General features: G+C 51.1%; 1 protein-coding gene across 7 annotated transcripts in view; it reads right to left on the reverse strand.

Annotated features, from left to right (window-relative positions):
• spri (Src homology 2 domain-containing protein sprint) overlaps window positions 1-24,919 on the reverse strand; it is a 558,675-nt gene that overhangs the window by 342,660 nt on the left and 191,096 nt on the right. Inside the window, exon 1 of one of the 7 annotated variants that reach the window (XM_071661637.1) lies at window positions 383-425. The exons of the other annotated variants lie outside the window; for them this stretch is intronic. The gene's annotated coding sequence lies outside the window, so the exon portion shown is untranslated. Of the gene's footprint in view, window positions 1-382; window positions 426-24,919 lie in introns of those variants that run through there. 7 annotated transcript variants of the gene reach the window in all.

A 24,919-nucleotide genomic window follows, 5' to 3' on the forward strand; every position in this document is an offset into this window, starting at 1 on the left:
TTGCTATAACAACAACCACTAGTGCTATTACTACTACTACTACTACTACTTACAACTACTACTATTACTACTACTACTCACAAACACTACTACTACTACTACTACTACTGCTACTTACAAATACTATTACTACTACTACTTACAAATACTACTACTACTACTCACAAATACTACTACTACTGCTTACAAATACTACTACTACTACTACAGCTACTTACAAATACTATTACTACTGCTACTCACAAATACTACTGCTACTATTACTTACAAATACTACTACTACTACTACTGCTTACAAATACTACTACTACTACTTACAAATACTACTACTACTACTACTACTACTACTACTACTACTACAGAGTTTATGAGCTGTACTCACGCCAGACAGCAGACTCCTGCCTGCGCGCCGCCACAAACACACACGTACCTGGAGGAGGAAATTACATTACTGTACCGTGGATGACAACATGTTACACTGCTCCCACTACCCTCCCTCACTGTCAACACTGAGGGACACTCCCTCCGTGTTACCTTATACATTATACGTCCAAACACACAAATATAATTTTCAGTGTCTAAAGCCATATATATATATATATATATATATATATATATATATATATATATATATATATATATATATATATATATATATATATATATATATTATTTCATATTTCACTTCTATCTTTATTATGCGTTGTCGCTGTCTCCCGCATTTGCGAGGTACCACAAGGAAACAGACGAAAGAATGGCCCAACCCACTACCCACATACACATGTACATACATACACGCCCACACACGCACATATACAAACCTATACATTTCAACGTATACATACATATACATACACAGACATATACATATATACACATGTACCTATTCATGCATGATGCCTTCATCCATTGCCGTCGCCACCCCGCCACACATGAAATTCCTACAAGTCCACGGGGAAATGAAACACTTCAAGTTCCCAGGCGCGCTTTCGTGCAATAATCACATCATCAAGGGAGATACGAGAAAGAAATATAAGTTAGTTGATATACAACGAAGAGAAGTAGCTATAGGATTTTGCTGGACTCCGCCTGTTACTCTGCGAGAGAAAAGTCATTCTTTTTTTTGGCACGGCTGTATCATGAGGAGTAGCGTGGAAGACCCTCTCGCTCCAATGGAGTTTACACTTCCAAGCTACTGGTAGCAGCGCAGTCTTACGGTTGCAGGAGCCTCAGGAAAGAGATCCTGGCCAACACAAAGACTCTTTCTTAAATTCTTGTCCCGGGGTAATTATCATCATTTATATACATTCTTGTGTGTGTCTGGTGTGTGAGTACACACACACACACACACACACACACACACACACATATACACATACACACACACACACACACACACACACACATACACACACACACACACACACACACACATACACACACACACACACACACACACACACACACACACACACACATATTGGAAAATACAATTTTGCGCGTGATCAAGATATTGCTGAGTCCACGGGGAAACACACACATACACACACACACATATATATATCAGGAAAACATCATAAGTGTAAAACTCACCAGGGAACGCCACACAACACACCATTACAGGATACACGAAAGGAAATTCCACACTGGCCTGAGCAGGTATGACCAGGTACCATGCACCTCCCGATCACCTGTAAACCACTCACCCACCCCAACCCTCAGAACCGCTCTGGTTTATCTAACCCCAACACCCCCCTTTCCACTGACCTCATCTCTCCCCCCCATTAAACCACCGGTGTGTTGTCCAGCGCGTCTACTCCCCTCCCTTCTCCCCCTCCAGCACCCCTGGTGGAGGTAGGGGAGGAAGTTCGGCTCGGGCGATGGAGGAACAGCGTTCCATAACTCCACATCTCGATTCACTAACCCACATTCCCACACCTCAACGAACTACAATTCCCCCCACCCCACTCCCTCCTCACCTCACCTAACTACAACCCCTCCCCACGCCTACACCCCAACTAATAACCACAACCCCCACCCCTCATCTAACCACATCGGGGTTCACTACCCCATCACACATCAACAACGCCCTCTGTGCCACGGTCGGAGTCTACAAAATAGCAAGGCCACACAAAAAATCGCCTCTCCCGTACGACATGCGCTCTGCACATGAAAGGAACTTTCCTAAGACCATTATTAAAAAAAAAATGGACCATGGCAATCATAAATACAATGGTGTAAATTCCATCCTGTGTGTGTGTGTGTGTGTGTGTGTGTGTGTGTGTGTGTGTGTGACGCGCGTGGAGAGAGATTTACACTCGTGTTGCCACATCTCTCAACCTTGTATACATACGTACAGAGCCTCTAATCCAATGTGTATACACACACACACACACACACACACACACACACACACACACACACACACCAGCCTAAGCCGGATATCCATCTAGCGACCAACCCTAATGGGAGAATGAACACCTAGGATGGGTGTGGGTCGATTGCTGCGCGCCCAGGATTCGAACCCGTGCGGGCCCGACCCAAAGCTGCCTCATGGTCCGTGTGTGTGTGTGTGTGTGTGTGTGTGTGTGTGTGTGTGCGCGCATCAGAGGCCTTTGTTGAGGCAAACCAGTCCAATATTTTGGGAGAATCACGTACACAAAAGGTATAATTGTAAGTACCAGTTAGCGGGCACGTAGCTGATCACTAACCCATTGTGCCAGTACGCTACATACACGCCGACTCACAGTTATAATTCATACCTTTTGTATAAGCAATTCCTCCGCAATTTGGACCAGTTCGCCTCAACAAAGGACCCTGATGCTCCCACGTATAGACACAGCTTGAGCAGAGCGTCGGAGTAGCGGTGGAAAAATGCTAGGGGCCACCCACGCCAAACGCTACGAGGCGCATCCTCAAGCCATACTAACGACAGACGTGCGCTAGGAGGAAGCAGCTCTGGTAAGAGTGAGCTACACAGGTTGTGGCACCTCAGAGGAGGGACAGACGCCGCCGCCGCCGCCGCCGTATCTGGTGAAGGTTATGGTCATTTACTGACCTCTTCCCCTCCTCCTCCTCCTCCTCCTCCCTCACCCTAGCTCCACCTCACGCACGTCGGCGCTGCAGAGGACAATAATAACCTGACACTGCAATTCGTCGTCGATGAACAATATCCATACATAACACGTATACTGAAGACCATCACCGTCATCATCTAACCCACTCATGCACGGTGGGGAAAGAAATAATCTACAACCATATGCGTCCTAGATCTCGATAGCAGCACAAACATGCAACACACTTGGTCCCCACGGAGCTTGAGACCTTCCTCCTCTCTCTCTCTCTCTCTCTCTCTCTCTCTCTCTCTCTCTCTCTCTCTCTCTCTCTCTCTCTCTCTCTAGCCGAGACGGCACGAGCAACTGAGGCCGTAATCAAAGCCATCCCATTAACGCTATACATATACCCTAGGCCTGAGCCAGTTACCCATTTTCATCGACCAACCCCTACGGGTGGATGAACGGCTGGACTGACAGTGGCCCCGACTGCCGCAACCAGGATTCGAACCCATGCGCTCGACCCTGGGCGGCTTGTGTATGCGAAGCTCAAGTTATCTAGAAATATACACAAGGACCCTCAGGTAAGGTTAGCTATTCTCCTTTCTCAGCCAACATATGGCACAATCCACACATTACCTCCCATCCCACAATTATGCTGGAGGGGGAGGGTGTGTGTAAGTACATACCAAAACCACATAAAGACACAATTCAACAAAACTACATCCATCCATCTTTTGCCGTGATTTCGGAGGCATTAAGCTTTACTGTTCGAACACAAATAAAAGATAACCAATGATAACACGATCACAGACCATCAGGTCTCCTGTTATCTGTCCTCCCTACTTACTCCTACACTTCAGGCCTGGGTGGACCATATGTTACGATGGTGTCGAAGGCCTTTATGTTCCAACACCCTCCTGACCCTGGCCTGTGACCAAGATGCGGCCTAACCCCTCTGCTGAGTCAGGCTGTTGGAACCCAGGGGGCCCCGTAGGCCTATATAACTTAAGACATCTTGGCCCGGTCTGGTCCACTCTACTGGTCGCTTGTCCAGGACATATCTCATCGGCCCTAATACCGACGACTGCCATCCAGGGACCAGATGAAGAGACAGAGAGGAACGACACCCACACGCTCTCTGATATTACCCCGCCACGTCAGGTAATTAGTGAATGATTATGCTCCACGTAAAAGTCCCTCTCGCTCTTCGAAGTTGATCTACGTTTGTGATGTGAGGAATCTGGGCGAAAAAGTCTTTGCATATCCTCCGAAAGACGTCAGACAGCACTACGTGGGTACACAATGTATGTGAAAATACTTCATAATACATAACGCGAACAAGGACACTTGAGAGAGCAGTCCAGCGTGTGTGTGTGTGTGTGTGTGTGTGTGGAAAGAGCGGCTCGGCTGTAAACAGGGCGCCATGGCGTAACCCGACCATAAGACCCTATAGTGGTCCCAGTCGCCGCCAGCTGACCATAGCGTTAATCACGGGTTACACACTGACACCGCGAACAAACCAACCCATCATCACCACCAGCCTAACTACCACTGGCGTGGCATTAGCACCTACAGCTAACGACACGTTACCCAGCCACCACGAACTACAGACAACCCACCGTACACACACACACACACAGACACACAAACACACACACGAGCGCGCGCGCGCCCTACCTCCCGAACCTCTCTTTTGCATTCCTCCCGTGCATCTGCCGTGGCTTCCCTCGCTCCCCCTCCACCCATCAAGGACATTCGGACTGCCCCCCTCCCTCCTTCAGGAGGAAAGAGCCACAGTGGAGTCACTTCCGCTGATCTGCCGTGTTTTACTGTCGTCTTCCTCCACTCCCACCTGCCCTTTGACAGAAATCCTTGAACCTCTACGAAAAATCCCAATCACATTTACGGATAAAACTCCGCAAGTTAATAAGCACCAATTACCAGTTACACAAAGACGTAAACACACGCATAATACAAGGATACATCTATTCATTCGTATGTCAAAGTCAAAGTGAAGAGACGGGTGAAAGTTCTGGTGAAAGCGCTACGCACGTGTGCCATCCACATGAGCACATCCATGAATCGGAGGCAAAGATAATGGTGGAAATACGTGTCATGTATATGATCAGCGAGTATCAGCCATGTGAGGAGAGGTGAGCCACTCGTGTTTTAAGTGTGGAGCTTATAATGAGGGTAGGGAGAGCGCGAGCGCCCTCCCCTACCCCTGTCATTTACGACCAGCACGAACCAGCCAGCTTCCCATCCCTCCCCTCCTCCCCCGGCCTCCTCTCTCGGGCGACCTTGACGTCGCATACACGTCAAGTGGCACTTGTGACGAGGGAAAGGATTTCGTTGCGAGGGAAAAAAGAGAAAATCTGAAATACGAGACAACAGAGAGAGAGAGAGAGAGAGAGAGAGAGAGAGAGAGAGAGAGAGAGAGAGAGAGAGAGAGAGAGAGAGAGAGAGAGATTGTTCACAAACACACACACAAACATATACAACAACTGACACATCGAAAACGTCTCACAGGGTGTGTGACACTGAGGTCTGACCTACAAAGCGCCCCTCTTTTGGCTTTCTTCCCCCACCTGGCTCTCTCACATCATACCTCCTAATCTGGTGGCTGTTCGGTTCCCATGACTGATCACGCATCACCCTCTCCCCCTCCTCTCTCTCTCTCTCTCTCTCTCTCTCTCTCTCTCTCTCTCTCTCTCTCTCTCTCTCTCTCCACATGTAACAGCGGCGTCCCTCAAGGTTCCGTCTTGTCTCCTACACTCTTCCTCTATGTTACCAACGACTTCCTTGCTTCCGCAGATGACAGAACGTACCCACAAGCTCGGTGCTCCATCTTTTGTTCGACCTACCTCGCGTCCCCTCAAAACTGCCTCAGTAAACTCAGGTATGAACAGGATTTCTCGATACAGTCGCCTCCTAGTTAGGTTTATGCCTCTAAAACCCACGTTCTTTATACATTTCCCTTTCCAAAATCCATATAAACACTTTCCCATCTCCTCTGCTGAGTGTGGTTTCATCTCACAGTAAATCAAACCCCCACATTACACAAACAGGTTAAGTCTGGCTGTAAAAAGCCGGGGGGATACTGCTAAAAAACAAAGGGAAAAAATTCTCCTCTTCTGATCAGCTGCTTCGATTATACACAGGATTGATCTGTCCTTACATGGAGCACTGGTCACTTACCTGTTACATGTTCTACCTCTTACGTTCGCAATCAGTTGACTGACTCATACCAAAAGCAATCCAATCAATCAAGTCTCTCAGTCTGACCTTCAGACTTGGCCCATTTCGTCCCTAGGCCGCAATGTCTGTTCCCTTTTCCCCTCTTCCTACAGACACTGCTTTGGTTTCTGCTCCCGAGAACTGAGCTACTTATGTGCCACTTACCATAAGCTACACCGGGTGATACTTCGCAGGGCTACGACGTCGGGGTGATCAACTCTATGGCTGTCGACCATCCAAGGATGGGTCGTTGCGATTTCTGTTTCCTTATACCGCGGCTAAGCCCTGGAACTCTACACACCCCCTTAATGTCTGTCCTAACAACAACAACAACAACAACATGACCTTTAAAAAAACAAATGTTTTCTACGTCCTCCAAAACTCACGTTATTATTTTTTTTCACCCTAGTCTCTCTCTCTCTCTCTCTCTCTCTCTCTCTCTCTCTCTCTCTCTCTCTCTCTATCTCTTAGCCCTGACAAGGCATCCATGGCCTGGATGAGGCCTCTTTCGTCCCCCGAACACCGCCATCGCCAAGAGAAAAAGACGCCCAGCCAACATTAGCTCCAGTATCACCATGCCGCTGCTGCTGCTGCTGGTGTATCATTGGTCTTGATCACCTGAACATACCCTACCATCTGGTATATTATATGATTACTACCAATACTATATGATTACTACCAATATTATATGATTACTACCAATACTATATGATTACTACCAATACTATATGATTACTATCAATACTATATGATTACTACCAATATTATATGATTACTACCAATACTATATGATTACTACCAATATTATATGATTACTACCAATACTATATGATTACTATCAATACTATATGATTACTACCAATACTATATGATTACTACCAATACTATATGATTACTACCAATACTATATGATTACTACCAATACTATATGATTACTACCAATATTATATGATTACTACCAATACTATATGATTACTACCAATACTATATGATTACTATCAATACTATATGATTACTACCAATACTATATGATTACTATCAATACTATATGATTACTACCAATATTATATGATTACTACCAATACTATATGATTACTATCAATACTATATGATTACTATCAATACTATATGATTACTTCTAATTACACTAACATACTAATGATTACTACCTATATGATCATTACTAATATACTAATGATTACTACCTATATGATCATTACTAATATACTAATGATTACTACCTATATGATCATTACTAATATACTAATGATTACTACCTATATGATCATTACTAATATACTAATGATTACTACCTATATGATCATTACTAATATACTAATGATTACTACCTATATGATCATTACTAATATACTAATGATTACTACCTATATGATCATTACTAATATACTAATGATTACTACCTATATGATCATTACTAATATACTAATGATTACTACCTATATGATCATTACTAATATACTAATGATTACTACCTATATGATCATTACTAATATACTAATGATTACTACCTATATGATCATTACTAATATACTAATGATTACTACCTATATGATCATTACTAATATACTAATGATTACTACCTATATGATCATTACTAATATACTAATGATTACTACCTATATGATCATTACTAATATACTAATGATTACTACCTATATGATCATTACTAATATACTAATGATTACTACCTATATGATCATTACTAATATACTAATGATTACTACCTATATGATCATTACTAATATACTAATGATTACTACCTATATGATCATTACTAATATACTAATGATTACTACCTATATGATCATTACTAATATACTAATGATTACTACCTATATGATCATTACTAATATACTAATTCTCACTACCATTATCACTGCTATACTAATAACCACTAATTATCCCTTCCCCTCCCCCCACAACTCCTCTCTTAACTCCCCCTCATTCCCTCCCTCTCCCGTACCTCGCTTCCTCCCTACCGCCCAGGATTACAAGGACTGAACGCAGCCAATTGACTCCACAAATTGGCTCCACTAACTGAAATGCGCCCAGTTCAGGCCCCTCGCTGCTTTTTGCTCTTCGGCCATACATACTGAGTCTGCTGGCGGGGGTGGGCGAGTATGGTGGCTGCTGGCGGTGGTGGGTGTGTATGGTGGCGGTGGTGGGCGTGTATGGTGGCGGTGGTGGATGTGTATGGTGGCGGTGGTGGGCGTGTATGGTGGCGGTGGTGGGTGTGTACGGTGGTGGTAGTGGGCGTGTATGGTGGCGGTGGTGGATGTGTATGGTGGCGGTGGTGGGCGTGTATGGTGGCGGTGGTGGGTGTGTATGGTGGCGGTGGTGGGCGTGTATGGTGGCGGTGGTGGGCGTGTATGGTGGCGGTGGTGGGTGTGTATGGTGGCGGTGGTGGGTGTGTATGGTGGCGGTGGTGGGTGTGTATGGTGGCGGTGGTGGGTGTGTATGGTGGCGGTGGTGGGTGTGTATGGTGGCGGTGGTGGGTGTGCATGGTGGAGGTGGTGGGTGTGTATGGTGGCGGTGGTGGGCGTGTATGGTGGCGGTGGTGGGCGTGTATGGTGGCGGTGGTGGGTGTGTATGGTGGCGGTGGTGGGTGTGTATGGTGGCGGTGGTGGGCCTGTATGGTGGCGGTGGTGGGTGTGTATGGTGGCGGTGGTGGGCGTGTATGGTGATGGTGGTGGGCCTGTATGGTGGCGGTGGTGGGTGTGTATGGTAGCGGTGGTGGGCCTGTATGGTGGCGGTGGTGGGTGTGTATGGTGGCGGTGGTGGGCCTGTATGGTGGCGGTGGTGGGCCTGTATAGAGGCGGTGGTGGGTGTGAATGGTGGAGGTGGTGGGTGTGTATGGTGGCGGTGGTGGGCGTGTATGGTGGCGGTGGTGGGCCTGTATGGTGGCGGTGGTGGGTGTGTATGGTGGCGGTGGTGGGTGTGTATGGTGGCGGTGGTGGATGTGTATGGTGGCGGTGGTGGGCCTGTATGGTGGCGGTGGTGGGTGTGTATGGTGGCGGTGGTGGGCGTGTATGGTGGCGGTGGTGGGCCTGTATGGTGGCGGTGGTGGGTGTGTATGGTGGCGGTGGTGGGTGTGTATGGTGGCGGTGGTGGGCCTGTATGGTGGCGGTGGTGGGTGTGTATGGTGGCGGTGGTGGGTGTGTATGGTGGCGGTGGTGGGCGTGTATGGTGGCGGTGGTGGGCCTGTATGGTGGCGGTGGTGGGCGTGTATGGTGGCGGTGGTGGGTGTGTATGGTGGCGGTGGTGGGCGTGTATGGTGGCGGTGGTGGGCCTTTATGGTGGCGGTGGTGGGTGTGCATGGTGGCGGTGGTGGGTGTGTATGGTGGCGGTGGTGGGTGTGTATGGTGGCGGTGGTGGGTGTGTATGGTGGCGGTGGTGGGTGTGTATGGTGGCGGTGGTGGGTGTGTATGGTGGCGGTGGTGGGTGTGTATGGTGGCGGTGGTGGGGGTGGTGCTGTGGCTAAACCCCCCTCCCCCTTCATCAACTTGGGCCTAATTAACACTTGCAATGATGGTGTAAAATGCTACATTACGATAATGGGCAAAAGGCTTTACCTCTCTCAAGGGTATGCTTATTCCCCCCACTCTCTCTCTCTCTCTCTCTCTCTCTCTCTCTCTCTCTCTCTCTCTCTCTCTCTCTCTCTCTCAGCAACGACCGACCGGGGAGGCGCACATTACAACCGCCTGCTTCTTAAGGGGAGGGTCAGTGACGGCGACGCAAGCAGCCTTCGTCTTAGTGGCTGTCAAATTCCCCTCCTTGGCCCAGACTTTTTTTTCATCTATGCATTCTACCTCGAACACATGAAACTCACAGGACTCTATTCTCAGGCAGAGACTCTCTCTCTCTCTCTCTCTCTCTCTCTCTCTCTCTCTCTCTCTCTCTCTCTCTCTCTCTCTCTCACACACACCTCCGCGCCCCAACGCCCCTCCACCACAAACCCACCCAGGACGCCGCGCCGTCCGAGTACCCGCTACGCCCACACCCGAGTTCGTCAGGTGGGCGTCACCTCCTGAATAACCTACAAAGGTCACGACGGAGGCGCCCCCAGAACACCCTCCTCCCCACACACACAGCCAACATGCAGAGCACCCGACCGACGTCCCCTCCTCCTCCTCCCCTTGCATCACTCACACTCACACACACACACACCTCACCACCGACACCATCAACCCAACATCCACCACTTTAAACCTTAATAAATAGTAAGAAAAAAAATAGCATCTACCTAGCCAAAATCGACCTGGTCTACCGAGAGTCTACTAGTGACAGCCATTAGGCTAGTTAAACTACGTCCTGAAAACCAATTAGAAGCGACTCAAATGCCCGACACAACCTCCCCCAGAAAAACGTTTACGTAGATCGGGCCAAAACCAAACCAAGAAAGAATACCTTCCCCACCCGAACGCTACCTTAAACCAGACAATAATATCTACACCTAAACCAGTGTGTAGAAAAAAAAATAAATAAAAAAAGTCTTCAAACCAACCAGAAGCACTGTACCCATCCTTATGACCCTCCCACACCTACCTGAGGCAGGCCAGAACGACGTTAAACCAGGCCAGATTCTGGCCCAGTCTGTAGGAGGTCCTCACCCTCCCTCCCTCGCTCCTCTCCCCAACACACACCCAACATACAGAGTCCACCCAGTGCACACACAGTCTCTCAAGGACCCCCACCTTGAAGTCCTTGCTTCAGCCAACACCCACCGCCCCCCAACATCTCTCTCTCTCTCTCTCTCTCTCTCTCTCTCTCTCTCTCTCTCTCTCTCTCTCTCTCTACGTACACCACCCTGTACCGTCATGACTGATCGTGTACTACGTCAAGCAAAATCACCCAAGGGATCCTTCCATCTACAGAGGACCAATTCGTTCAAAAATCACAAACTCGTGCAAAAAAAATGTCCCCATAACAAAAAATAAAAAAATAAAAGGAATGCATCAACAACAACAACAAAAAATAGCAAGGGGAAAATCTAATCAAACGGAAAAGGGACAAAGGTACATCAGCGCACTCTTTCTTGCCCTTTCATCAAAGATATATTTAGACTTAAGACTTTAATAAAAGACATATGCCTCTGGGTGTTCAGGTCGGCATCTTAAAGCGTGTCTTCCACGCGCCCGTCTCCTGTACCTAAAAATAAGTTGAGGGTAAAAAAAAAAAATGTTAAAAAGACAATTTTCCTCTTGAACACCCCCCCCCCCCACCATCCCCTGATTGGTCGCCGGCCATGCTCATCAAAATTTCAGAGGGCGGCTTCGACCAGCTGCGGATTAAAAATCTATGGAGGGACGTATGGAGGAGGGAGTGGTGGCAAGGGGATGTTCAAGTGGAGGGAAGGCAATGTGAAGAAGGTGTGCGGGAGGGAGGGAGAGAAAAGAGGGAGGAGATGAGGGAGGAGGGTAAGAGGTGTGTGTGTGTGTGTGTTGGAAAACAGGTAGATATAATATGAAAGAAAGATAGTCTGTGTTCAATCACGCTTCTTCGTCTCAAAAGAACCAGAAAAACAAACATACAAAGAGGGAAAACGAAGAAAAACAAGTAATTGGTGATCTGGGAAGAAGAAAATGCGAGGCACTGAATGGTAGAGAAAATGAAGCGTAGTCCACAACACCACGTACACCCCTGGCCTGAAAATGAGGTGGGGGAAGAAAAAAAAGACGAAACTAAACTGTAATGTAAAGAATCACTGAAGAGGGAGAAATCCACAATGGAATATCACCTTATGAGAAGAGTCGAGTAACGGCACAAGAATTACACTCACAACAGCAAATGAACAAGATGCAAACATGGCGAGGGGATCAGGAAGTCTACAGAGACTGATACCATAAACGGGAAATGTACACACTGGAGGAGGACGACTGTAAGCCGTAGCTGAGTAGAGCGAGAGTGGATTTGGAAGAGGAGGAACCCTATACACGCACACACCACCACCACCACCCTCTGAGACGCTTGGCTGCTGAGGAGACCACGAAAGCGACAAAAAGCTGCTGAACAACTGCAGCAGCAGAAGTGCTAACACCAGCCTCCGCGGGCAGCAGGGAATCAACCACATCAGCAGCTGCACCAACGTTTCTGGTCACCACAACAGCAGCATCAGGAGACCACTGTGGTGTGGGTGGTGAGGAGGAGGAGGGGGAGGGGGTCAGCCAAACAGAACGCCAGCGACCACAAATCAATAACTACCATGGGCGACCACATCACCTGCAGCAGTAGAGGGGAGAGGAGGAGGAGGAGGAGGAACAGGAGGGAGGAGAGGTTCCTCCCCACTCCGTGCCTCCCTCACCTGTACAGGTAATGACCATCATGCACCAATTATCTGAGTTAGCAACGTGTTCCCCCACACTCACAGCACCGCGAGTCGCGATGACTCTTCCTCCAACCAACCCCCTCGGCTCTCTCTCCACCATCAACCCCACCACACACGTGTGTGTGTGTGTGTGTGTGTGTGTGTGTGTGTGTGTGTAGGGAGGACCCACACACCCACCGCTGCATGTTACCCGAGGAACGCTCCTGCTGGCAGGCCAGCCCATCATCAAGTCTAGCTAACGCCTTGCGTTGTCCGTACGAACGAGAAATCACGTCGGAAATCACCACTATGGCAAAAATAGCCCCATTTACGGAAGAAACATCGACTGTATAACATTATCATCATGTATATACAACAACAGTCCATCTCAGCTGGCCCCCGACATCTCTCGTGAGCCATGACTCCCGGCAATTAAGCTCAGCCGCGGTAACTTCACCTCACGACCCGGCATAAAGAGAGAGAGACATCTGTGGCACGTGTCGGTTGCAGGAGGGGGGAGGCTGACGCGCGTACCCCCGCGGAGGCGGCGGCGCCAGCCCCGCCCCGCCAGCGGACCGACTGTCAAGTGGAGACGTAATGATCAGGAGTATGAACTCAACTCCCAAGTTCAAAGTTCGGGCTTCCTGTGCTGGGCTTTGAGCAGGACGGCCATTACCCTGGTGAAGTGGCCATCAGCTCTCGCCTGCCAGTCGCGAGTGCAGCGAAAGTTCCGCGGGGATCGAACATGCGTCCTGCATACACTCAACACCCCCCTTTTCCCCTCTTCTCGGTAAACTAGACACGTGGGTCAGGCTGGGGGTGGGGGTCCGCGAGGGCACCGTGATGACGAACGCCGTCACGAAGACCACAAACGGACCAGCCTGCACCAGCATATACAAGAGCCAGAGGACTGGCGGATTGGCCACCTCCGACAGCGGGTTCCTTACAATGGGACGCCGCGCCAACAGAGCCTCGTCACGAGCAGTGACGTGGCTACCCCCTCCCCCTGCACCTGTAGTCAAACGGCTTTATAATCAGATGACGAAATGATCGCTATGTTTAACCAGGAACGTAATTTCACCGACAATTAGAGAGTTAATCACTCGCTTTTTCACGTGGGACGTCCTGTGTAGTGTGCGTGACAGTGGCAAATTGTGGTTAGGTTGTCCCCAGGACGAGGAATTATCTCCCCTCACCTCACGATGATGTGGCCGCTGGGCAAGACATCCCAGCCAGGCCGCGGGGGTGGGTGGTGCGGGCGGGCGGAGGGAGGTGGGTGGAGCGGGCGGGCGGACGGAGGGAGGTGGGTGTGTGCCGCGCGACCGTAGCCCACGTTACCCTATGGACAACCAAGTGGCCGCAAGTGACACGTGTCTCCCCGCCAACAAAGCACCTGTCAGTAAGATCCTAAAGACCTTTTATTCCCCTACCCACGTCCTCCTAAATCTAGGCTCGGCCTCCGCCGTACATCCTGGCGGCGATAAAACCTGCGGCAGGAGTGGCAGGATCGTCCCACCAGCACGCAACCACAACCACCACCATCCACCAGCGATGATGGAGTACCACAACCACCACCATCCCCAAGCAACGATGGGGAACCGCAACCACTATATACCATCACCACCATCTTCAACCACTACCACCCCCAGCAACGATGGAGCACCATAACCACCAACCCCAGCAACGCTGGAGCACTATAACCATCAAACCCCAGCAACGCTGGAGCACCACCACAACAACCACCATCCCCAGCAACGCTGGAGCACCACCACCACCACCACCATCCCCAGCAACACTGGAGCACCACCACAACAACCACCATCCCCAGCAACGCTGGAGCACCACCACCACCACCACCATCCCCAGCAACGCTGGAGCACCACCACCACCACCACCATCCCCAGCAACGCTGGAGCACCACCACCACCACCACCATCCCCAGCAACACTGGAGTACCACCACAACAACCACCATCCCCAGCAACGCTGGAGCACCACCACCACCACCACCATCCCCAGCAACGCTGGAGCACCACCACCACCACCACCATCCCCAGCAACGCTGGAGCACCACCACCACCACCACCATCCCCAGCAACGATGGAGCACCACCATCACCACCACCATCCCCAGCAACGATGGAGCACCACCATCACCACCACCATCCCCAGCAACGATGGAGCACCATAACCACCACCACCATCCCCAGCAACGCTTGAGCACCACCATCCCCAGCAACGCTGGAGCACCACAACACGAGACGACTAAAACCACTTGCCATTAGCCAGGGTGAAAGAGCAGCTCTCCTTCCTCCCTCCTCCTAACTACCACGACCCACCATCGCCAGGGGCGGTGTGCACCACCTTCCTGACGGCCATATCTTCGCCGCAAATGACGACCAGATAACGCCATACTCCCGCGGCCAGATAATGCCATGCTAACCCGCAGTAAGGATGACACACAGGCTCCACAACACGGGGGAAATTGGCCATAAGGAATGTTAAAGGATACCGCTATCTGCTGCAAAATTGCCTAGATTCACGGTCAATCAGGCGTGTGATGGAAGGGCTCCGGAACGGGACGGGAGAGACAGTCACCAGGGGCTGGGTCAGGGCACCACGAACCTGACGTGACGGGTGCTCCAGGCCCCTCCGTCCAGGGTCCGATATACGCCGAGGTCCAGCGTCTGATATACGCAGTGGTTTAGGGTCTGATATACGCAGTAGTTTAGGGTCTGATATATGCAAAGATCCAGGGTCTGACATACGCGGTGGTCCAGGGTCTGATATACGCAGTGGTTTAGAGTCTGATATACGCAGTGGTTTAAGGTCTGATATACGCAGTGGTTTAGGATCTGATATACGCAGAGGTCCAGGGTCTGGTATACGCGGTGGTCCAGGGTCTGGTATACGCGGTGGTCCAAGGTCTAGAGATATACGCGGTGATTCAAGGTCTGATACACGCAGTGGGCCAAGGTCTGATAGACGCACTGGTCCAGGATTTCTCCCACACACACACACACACACACACACACAAGGCCGGCGGCTGCGACAAGACATACCAGCGGGTATTAATAACCATGAGGGCGTAAGTCGCGCAGACAGGTAAATGAATACGCAGTTATGAAGAACATGAACGCAGAACAACCAGTCCTGCGATACCTCGAACAGGAGCAACCCGACGAACATAGAGCAATAACATCAAGCCCTTATATAACAACAATAACAACAGCAAGTAGCAAAAGTTACACACTACAAATCAGTGGATAAAAAAAGAAAACGAAAATACACACACACACACACACACACACATATATATATATATATATATATATATATATATATATATATATATATATATATATATATATATATATATGTGTGTGTGTGTGTGTGTGTGTGTGTGTGTGTATGTGTGTGTGTGTGTGTGTGAGACACGAAGCACCGGGATGAATGCGACCAGCCAGAGTCTGGCCCCTCTGGGAACGGGTGCCTTAAATCGCGCCGGGGAGCCCCGTCCAGTGAGGCAGGCCAGGTCGGGGGGGCGGCCGTTCGGGGAGCCCCGTCCAGTGGGGCAGGCCAAGTCGGGGGGCGTCGGTCCGGGGAGCCCCGTCCAGTGAGGCAGGCCAGGTCGGGGGGCGGCCGTGCCACAGCGACGTGGTCCACCCCGACAAGGGAGGGGGAGGAAATAATGAGACTATGGAACACCACAACATCGGAAGTGTATGTACCTACATAAACCCACGCGAATCCAAAGCTGCTTAACCTTTTTTTTTCCCCCTAGGTGGTGCATCAGGTACGCTTCATCTATCAGACGAGATTGAAAAAAAAAAAGACAAAAAAAAGACAAGTGAAGCAACTGAAACTGACGAGGATAAAAAAAAAGCTATGATAAAGATGAGGGATTCTTCCACACGGCCGTGTGTCGAGTGCTCCACGAATGTTCGAATCTCTCTCTCTCTCTCTCTCTCTCTCTCTCTCTCTCTCTCTCTCTCTCTCTCTCTCTCTCTCTCTCTAATGAAGCCTGGTGCTCTCCTCCTACTCCTCCTATTGCTCTCTACTCTCTCTCTCTCTGGCTCTTTCCCTCCCTTCCTCTCTTTCACTCCCAACGATCTCTCTCTCTCTCTCTCTCTCTCTCTCTCTCTCTCTCTCTCTCTCTCTCTCTCTCTCTCTCTCTCCCATATCTTCCCTTCCTCCCACACACACACACTTCCCCCTATCCCCCCTCACCCCTTCCCTAGCCCTATCGGTTCCCTCCCTTACACCCCTCCCTCCCTCCACCCACCCCTCCCTCCTCACCCTCTAAACCCCCTCCTTCCAACCGCTCTATGAATAAAATAAAACCATGTGTGTTGTTGTTGTTGCCCGTGACCAGCCTCTCGGCTTTAAAACACGACCTTCCCTGCCTCATGCCACACCTCTACCTACCCATCTCCCTCCCACTCCCCTAACCCCCATTCGCCCCTATGGGCGAAACCAAAGCTAGAGGTACAAAAGTAACCACTATTTCAGAAAAGAAAAAAGAAAAAAGAAAAAACAAAAGACAGGCGATTTGTTCGGCTGTTGAAATTCCCAATTTTATTATTCTTAATCATGAATGTCGATATATTACGTACATACGTTAATTTTCGAAGACTTTCAAGGTAAGAGAATGAGATAAATCTTAACATCTTTTTTTTTTTCACTGTCGTAGTACACCTGGTAAAACGAGTCTCTGTTGCATACGCAAGATTAACGAGCAGAACGAAAAAATAATAAATTCTTTTTTTTTCCCCCAAAGCTCTGAAGTTCAGTGTGGTATCTGGCATGAACAACAGGCCACGACTGCTGGTGAAGGCCCCCTGCTGGGGACGACACCAGCGCTGAATGTCCCAGCAGGCGATGGTCCCTGCTTACGAGAAACCCCCCCACCCCATCCCCTCCTATAGATGACGTCCTCTGCTGATAACAGTCACCTGCAGGTGAAGGGGTCTCTGGTGTTATAAAGACCCCCCTCTGCTGCTAGTGAAGTCCTGAGCTGATAAAAGACCTCCGAACGAGAAGACCTCTGCTGTTCAAGAACCCCCTGCTGTTGACGAAGACCTGTGCTGATAAATAAAGACCTCTAATATGTGAAGACCGCGAAGATCTCAGCTGGTTAAAGAAAAAAAAAGAAGACCCTCTCACAAAGACCACCCTCTACGTACATGTGAGGGACCATAATGATGGGAGATTACGTCACGCACGGGCCTTAAAGACCATGACGTATTCCACCAAGACCGTACGGAGACATGGACAATCCCTCACAAAGCTTCCCACAACCGTATGAACCCATAAGCAACCGTTTTGGCCACATTCCCATTTGTACCGCCGGGATAACCGCCCCTCTTAGACCACCCGCCCACCACCATACTACTGGCAACGAATCGACACCGAAGAACGTCGATAGCAATCGTAAATCTCACCAGAAATGGAGATGTGGATCGTCCCTCTCAAATCTGAAATTCCGGAGGGCGATCAAAGGCGAGGAGCTCATTCAAAAGGTCCATCTGAGGCGGTGTCCCAATTTCCTGGACCCTTCCAGCCTCTTCTTTCTGATGGACTGACCACTTCCCCCCACCCAACACACTTCCCCCTGCCTTTGTCTTCTCCTCCTCCTTTCTTCTCTTCATTTTCCCTCAACTCTCATTCCCTTTCTTCTTCTTCCTCGTCCTCCTCCCACAACCCTCCTCCGTCGCTACCCACCCATCCCTCCTTCTTACAACTCTGCTCCGTTCCTGTCCTCCATATCCTGCTCCCTTCCCTTACCTCCTCTTCCCACCGAGTCGTCCTCACTTCAAGTTCTCCAGCCTTCCTCACCTCCACACTGCCCCTCACTCACCCCAGGTTCTCCGGCCTTCCTCACCTCCACACTGCCCCTCACTCACCCCAGGTTCTCCGGCCTTCCTCACATCCACACTGCTCCTCACTCACCCCAGGTTCTCCGGCCTTCCTCACATCCACACTGCTCCTCACTCAACCCAGGTTCTCCAGCCTTCCTCACATCCACACTGCTCCTCACTCACCCCAGGTTCTCTAGCCTTCCTCACATCCACACTGCTCCTCACTCACCCCAGGTTCTCCACTCCAGCCTTCCTCAGCTCACCACTGCCCTTCACTCCCAGCGTTACGTGCCTTTACTTCCTCCCCATGCCCTCACTTCCCTTCACCCTTGCTCTTCTTTCCCCTCACCTACCCTATGTCAAAGCCTTGCCACAGCTGCCCTCACATCTCATCATCCATACGACTCATACCCAACCATTCCCTCCTCTTGATCTTCCATCCCTCCACATACTCTCGCTCCCTTCAAACTGGTTCCTCCTACCCTCACTGCACCTTCCATTCCCTCCTCCTGGCCTCACTTCCCCTCACTCTAGTTCCTCCCTGGTCCCCTCACTCCTCCTTCCCCCTTACTGGCCTCGTCCCCTCACTCCTGCCCCCGAGACTTTCCCTTAGGACGAGCAGGTCGCCGGCTGGCGATGACACAGTTCCTGTTAACACCCGCCCCTGAGGAGGGCTGACACGCGCGAGGCACGAGAAGCGGCGATAAAAGTGGCCAAAAGTAATGCTGGCGCAGGGGAAGCTGGCGGGTGGAGGAGGAGGAGGAGGAGGAGGAGGAGGAGGAGGAGGAGGAGGAGCTTCACACCTGACGAGACAAGGAGGAAGTGACGTTGAGGGAGGAGGAAAAAGGTGTCCGATGGAAGATGGTTATCTGCAGGTGAAGAAAGAGGCTCTGTGGGATGGGGGGACAACCTGGGTATGGAGAAGGAGGAGGAAGGAGAAGGACCAGGAGGAGGAGTAAGAGATGCAGGTATAGCAGACGAAGACGGGACGGTGCTGGTGACGGGAGGTGAATACCTGGTATGGCCGGGGGAACAATACAGGGGTCCTAAGATCCAAAGGAGGCAGAAGGGAGGGAACAAAGGAGGAACCCATACCACAGGAACCACACAGGGAACACTGACTGACCTTTCACTACCTCATACTACACCTTCCCCTACCCTCACCTCATACTTCTCCTTCCCCTACCTTCACCTCACACCTCATACTACACCTTTCCCTACCATCACCTCATACTTCTCCTTCCCCTACCTTCAACTCACACTTCATCCCCTACCTACACCTCATACTTTCCCTTCCCCTACCCTCACACTTCCCCTTCCCCTACCTACACCTCACACTTCCCCTTCTCCTACCCTCACCTCACACTTCTTTCCCTACCTAAACCTCACACTTCCCCTTCCCCTATCCTCACCTCACACTTTCCCTTCCCCTACCTACACCTCACCCTCCTCCTTCCCCTACCTACACCTCACACTTCCCATTCCCCTAACCACGCCTCACACTTCCCCTTCCCTTTCCTACACGTCAACCTTACCATTAACATCATTCCCATACCCCATAATCACTCACCTGTCCCATTCCCCTAATCCCACATTTCTTCTTTTTTTTTTCTATTCTCTCCCCACACCCCACCCCCTCAAGACACACCCTATCTTTACATCTACCCTTTCACTCTGTGCACCCTCATCCCACACACATTTTCTATCCTACTCCAACAACTTCTTAGTCTCCTACGAGGCCAGTCCACCTCTACCCTCATCCCCACCCCAACACTGTGTTCCCCAGCAACTCAAAAATCCTCCCCCATCCTGTCACTGTGTCCACTAACACCCCCCAAAAATCGCCCGTCCTACCTCTGCCCCCCCCCCCCCTCCCCAGCAGCCCCAACACTCTCCCCATCCTAACCACTTTTCCCCCCGTTCCCCCAGCACCCCAACATTCTCCCCCACCACCCGAACACTCACCCTCTCCTGCCCTACCACCGTCCCTCACCATCTCAACACTCTCCCCCACCCTAACCACTTTCTCCCCCAGCAACCCAACACTCTCCCCCAGCCCTAACCACTTTCTCCCCAAGCAACCCAACTCTCTCCCCCAGCCAACCCAACACTCTCCCCAGCAACCAACACTCCCCCAACACTTTCTCCCATTCCACCATCGTCCCTCAGCATCCCGACACTCTCGCCCCATCCTAACCAACCAATTTCACCTCCCCCCCCCCTCCAAACAACCTAACACTCTCCCTCACCCACCAGCATCCGAACACTCTCTTCCTCCCATCCCCATCCCCCAGCTGTAGCATCGTCCCCTACCCTCTTCCACCCCCACTCGGGCCTCGTCACCCCACACACAGGCACCAATATCCGCAACTCCTGATAACGCGAAACCAACTTCTTTTCCATCTCCCTCCTCCCGGATGCTCCACACCTCCAAAACACTGTTCCCCGGCCCAGCCTCCAAACCATTCTGTTCAATTCGTTTATCTATGGGAAAAAGAAAATCCCGAACACTGACCCGCTCAACCCCTCCCCCTAACCTTGCTGCATTCCACGGGTCACTCCCAGGTCCCAATCCCCCTCCTCTCTCTCTCTCTCTCTCTCTCTCTCTCTCTCTCTCTCTCTCTCTCTCTCTCTCTCTCTCTCTCCTCTTTTCACTTCAGAGTGGTTTTACAAAGACTTTTCAAAGGGATTCTTTTTTTTTTACCCCTCCTCCTCTCCTCTCCCTCCCCCTCCCCTCCTCCCCCCTTGTATTTCGTTTCACCGACGTATTCGTCCAATCAACTGGTCAAAACCCTGACTGGCCAGTGCTGCCCCAACCCCCTGCTCCTCAAGAGATTCCCCCTCCCACAGTGCAATCCCAGACCAGGTCAGGTCACCTACCTTCACCGTCACCTACCAATACGTGTGTGTGTGTGTAAGTGTGTGTGTATAAGTGTGTGTGTGTGTGTGTGTGCGGGCGCGCGCGCGAAGGCGGCCCGTAACAGTCGGCCTACACCCATGTTACGGGTTAACGACGTTTCACGGCAGCGCAAAACGAATCACCCGATCCCGGGGAGCGCCGGCGGGTGTTAACTCGTCCGGACGCGGCGGGATTGTCACTTCCACTCGGGCAATTACGGTGCCGGAACCCGACCCCCCCAACACACACACACACCCGCGGGCGAGGCAAGAAATGCTTCCCAAGACCACCTTTATTTACGACAATTCAAACAGCATCAACACTGCCCTGATTCGATTACGTTCGGAGTTATTCCTCGTCTGCTGGAGGTGAGGGGACGCGGTAGTTTGCGACCACGCCGGTGCGACGGTGGGATAAGACGGTCCTGGGACGTTTCAACCTGACCAGACCTCCCTCTTCCAAGGGTCAGGTCAAAAGGTCGGGCTATCGTACCCAAAAGTAGCGCCTTCGTGTTCAGGGTGTTGCGTCTGCCGTATGTCTCCTGCAGGAGTGAGGTGTCAACACCCAGGGATCCCTACACCAATAACCCAGAGGTTGTTGTTGTTTGAGATCGAACCTCCCTGCAACTCAGGAGGTGCGGGCCCTATGCTCTAGGGCGGTCCGCCGATGGTGAGGTGACCTAGGCACTGACAGGGCCTAGGAGGTTGGTGCTTGTTATCCCACCCTGGCCGCGCCCCCTACGAGAGCCAGGCTCCCTCTGAATAACCCGGTGCCCCCACACGTACAACCTGGGTACGACAGGTGTCATTGCCTTACACCAGCGCATCTTGATCAGGCAAGGTTGTGGTATCTTCGAAAGGGGACTAGAAGCTGCAGCCACACAACAGCATAGCTGACGACCGGGTGGAACACCAGCAAGGTGTCCTGGTCCCTGGATGAAGATGTCTGGATGAGATAAAGCCCCCTGACATCATCACTAAGATATAGCGTACGAATCAACTCGATGTTACAAGGGCTGTAAGGTGATCACCTGTTACACTGTGTGATTGCTACATGTCCTGCCTCGGCTTGTAACCTTGTGTAGACATAATATCACACCCTTGTGTACAATACACACATACCCAAGCTAACGACGCCTGGTACTCACTTCATACCAACCAACCAGTCTTGAGGTTACGTAACTATCTATGTATCCCACCAATAACGTCCCTACCATTACATAACAACAATTATATTCAGCGCCGTAATCATCATCATACATACATACGAAATCGGGAACGGAACAGGTGGAGATAAAGCCATTCTTCAACCTGTTCCTGGCGCTACCTCGCCAGGAAGAGAAACGGCACCTAACGAAATACAGCCCGACATTCTCTCTCTCTCTCTCTCTCTCTCTCTCTCTCTCTCTCTCTCTCTCTCTCTCTCTCTCTCCCCAGGACACGAACTAGACGAACAAAGTCGAAGAACAAACCAAGAAAGAATACGCGCCACACGCGTCTCGCGGCGAGGTCCTCACTGTTCACTGGAGAAAATCAAAGTCCCTGAATCAAATCTGGCGGCCGCTTCCTCCTGGGAACAATTTCCGTGGAGGAGGACGACCCGGCAGATGGTCGTCTGCCGCGCACCCTTCCCTCTCCCCCCCCCCTCAACCTCCTACTGACGTGGGTCGTCCACAGACTGAGGAGTCGAGCTCCACACCCAATGTAGTCGTCCAAGTGATGAAGGTGGGGAGACCTAAGTGGTCGTCCAAGTGATGAAAGTGGTGGGGAGGGGACCTAAGTGGTCGTCCACGGTATGAGGGTGGGGACCCACGTAGTCGTACGCGACTCATACACATCAAGGATCAAGTGGCCCTCCACACGTTGTATGGTCGTTCAAACCCTGACATCAGAGCCGCGTGTGGTGGTCGTGTGCCACCTGTAAGTACAAGTCTCCAGAGGTCGTTCAAGGCTCCCTGAGTAAACAAGGGAGAAGTCACGAACGTCGCCCCCTACTTCGTAACCCCAGACGACCGAGGTCGTTCATCAGGCTACAAAAAAAAGAGAGAACCCCAAGTGGTCTTATAACTCGGCCTTATACAGGGGGGGTCGTCTACACCTTGGCCCACCAAGAAGCCCCTCTGTGGTCACGTATATCAGTTCTGTGGGGGAAATAAAGCTAAGGGTATGTGGAGTGCAGTAGTGTCCTGAGGAGGAGGCGCTGGTTGGCTGCCCTGAAGTAGTGGTGTGTGTGTGTGTGTGTGTGTGTGTGTGTGTGTGTGTGTGTGTGTGTGTGTAGCTACCACAGTTGGGTGGGGGTTCACCAGTGGCGTCGTGCGGTGTCCTGGTGCGGGCTTGCCGCCACAGTAGCCAACACCCCTGACACCCACCAGGTTGATATGTCTAAAGCTTACCAAGATAACAACTTTCTCCTACCCACTGCCACAACTCTCTCTCTCTCTCTCTCTCTCTCTCTCTCTCTCTCTCTCTCTCTCTCTCTCTCTCTCTCTCTCGGTCCCAAATAAAACGAATACCTACTTCACACCCTGGCCCCCTCAGAGATTCCCTCCCTCCCCTCCTCCCATCCCTTCCTAGCCAGAAGACCCATGTACACAGCTCTCCTCTCCTCCTCCTCTTCCTCCTCCCACACCACTCGTTGCGTTAATTCCACCCAGCCATTCCCACGCTACTGTCAAAGGACACTCTCCGCCTCACTCCACCACCCACTTCAGTACTCACCTCCTTAACGCCAACCCACCACTACCTCTCTCTCTCTCTCTCTCTCTCTCTCTCTCTCTCTCTCTCTCTCTCTCTCTCTCTCTCTCTCTCTTCTTGTACCCACCGTACCACCTCCTCGGTCTCCCGCCCTCTTCCCCCAAGTCACGTCCTCGCGCGTGAGAGGCGCTTAAGCAAATTTCCGTACACCTGCAGACTGTTGATCCGGCAGCGGGAGGGGGAGCAGACACCAGCTGTGTATAGTGCGAGGGACACCGTCTGAGCCCGTCTCATCCCCAAGACGGTCCCAGGACCCTCACACAGATGGCCAGTCTCAGCCTGTCTCCCAAGACTGTTAGAAGACCCCTCACATAGATGGCCAGTCTGAGCAAGTCTCCCAAGACTGTTAGAAGACCCCTCATACAGATGGCCAGTCTAAGCCTGTTTCCCAAGACTGCTCCACGACTCTCTCTCTCTCTCTCTCTCTCTCTCTCTCTCTCTCTCTCTCTCTCTCTCTCTCTCTCTCTCTCTCAGACACACACACACACACACACAGGGCCAACATAAAGCCCTCACCGTGGGACACTGGTGGGTCTCTCTTTATCTCCAGGCCTGAACTGTCCCCCCTCAACATCCTCCGATGTTATCACAACATCCCCACTCCCTCCCAACCACACCACCACCCGTCCCTTCACATGGTCAACCCACCTCACCCCACCACACCCCACCCGTCCTCCTCCACAACAGCTCCTGACCCAGCCGCCTAACCCCCCCCCCCCCACACACACACACATCCAGCCTATGACTCACCCTCCCCGACCAGAACAGTCCTGTACACTTATTATCAATT

The sequence above is a fragment of the Panulirus ornatus genome, chromosome 5 (assembly GCF_036320965.1).
Source record: "Panulirus ornatus isolate Po-2019 chromosome 5, ASM3632096v1, whole genome shotgun sequence".
Taxonomy (NCBI): Eukaryota; Metazoa; Arthropoda; class Malacostraca; order Decapoda; family Palinuridae; genus Panulirus; species Panulirus ornatus.